We start from the raw sequence: 1,442 nt of genomic DNA on the forward strand, positions 1-1,442 counted from the left end.
TAAGGAAATCCATCTTAAGTCCTTTTAACCAATTAAGAACTAGATCTTCTAGTTGAAATAGTTCATCAAGAAGCATTTCTTTTAAAATGTCTGGTTGGGCGCATTCGAGAGAGAGAGAGAGAGATTATTTTTACTTTCGCCCCTCTTAAGGTTACAGGAAAAAGCTGGGTCTATATAATGGGGCTTATAATTCAGAAAGAAACATTCTAATTCTTTATGAGAGCCTCCACATATTTGACACCACGTACCATAAGAGTGCCGAAAGTAAAATGTATCACTATCACTCATGTTTGTGTCAGAAATTACCAACCGTCGGGATCTCACGGTTCTGTTTTCAGTAACTGAATCTTGGGCACGGGGGCGTGTTGAATGGGCACGGCCCCATGTTCAGCTTACTGTCTGACTTAAAACAGGATTGCCAGTTCCAATGATTAGGCACGGGGCGTGTTCAGCGGGCACGGCCCGTGCTGAGTTCTGCAGAAGCTGAAAAATTAAGAAAATCCTAAAAAAATAAAAATAAAATAGGAAAAATGATTAGGCCGTTGATTCCTAACTTTCTTAAAATCCTTGTTTCCCGCCAACGGCGCCAAAAACTTGATGCGTGTGAAGTGTATTATATTTTACGTGTATATTTTTAAGCCCTTTTACACTTTTTAGCCAAGTTTTAAAAGTCAAAACTTACTGTAGCCAGATGTTGTTCTTGCCTGTGACACTGAACCGTTCTCCTTTTCATTATCTACATATAAGTATGTTTCCATTTTCACTAAAAGTCCGAGCAAAGGCTTAGCTCAACGCCCTCCCAGTTGGCTCGGTAAACACCTGAGATGAACTAGCCCAAAAGTTTCTATATAAGTAACTCCCTCCCGCTAAAACGGCTAAATTAATGACTGAAATTAATACATATTCACAAGAGGATGGGGAATCCTTATATGAAACTTGGGAAAGGTTCAAGGAGCTATTGCGAAAGTGTCCTCATCACGGTCTTGCGGTGTGGCAACAAGTATCCACTTTCTACATTGGGTTGTTGCCACACACAAGACAAACACTTGACTCTAGCTCCGGGGGACTTTTAGGTAATCGCCGCCCACATGAAATATACAATCAAATTGAGGAAATTGCTTAAACCAATTTTCAGTGGCACGCTCCCCGAGGCAATAAATCTATTGCCTCGGGCGCCCATAAGGTTGATGAAAGCACTTATGTACAAGCCCAAATCGAGGCCCTTTCTTCAAAAATCAAAAAGTTAGAAATGACAAAAACGGTCTCGGTCATGGCTTGTGAAGGGTGTGGTGGGCCACATGAAAGTTGGAGTTGTATGAAAGAAGCAAATTATCAACCAGAGTCGGTAAACTACATTGATAACAGACCTAGGCCGTCGGGTCCTCCAACGGGTACCTACAACCAAGGATGGCGTAAACACCCTAACCTTGGTTGGAGAGAAC

At 41.7% G+C, this 1,442-nt stretch overlaps 1 non-coding gene across 1 annotated transcript; it reads right to left on the reverse strand.

Annotated features, from left to right (window-relative positions):
* Positions 1-877: 877 nt before the first annotated feature.
* Positions 878-984, reverse strand: LOC118486003. The gene has a single exon (XR_004877860.1). It is a non-coding gene; the product is annotated as a small nucleolar RNA R71 (small nucleolar RNA).
* Between the last annotated feature and the right edge of the window lie 458 nt (positions 985-1,442).

This window comes from Helianthus annuus, chromosome 13 (genome assembly GCF_002127325.2).
Source record: "Helianthus annuus cultivar XRQ/B chromosome 13, HanXRQr2.0-SUNRISE, whole genome shotgun sequence".
NCBI lineage: Eukaryota > Viridiplantae > Streptophyta > Magnoliopsida > Asterales > Asteraceae > Helianthus > Helianthus annuus.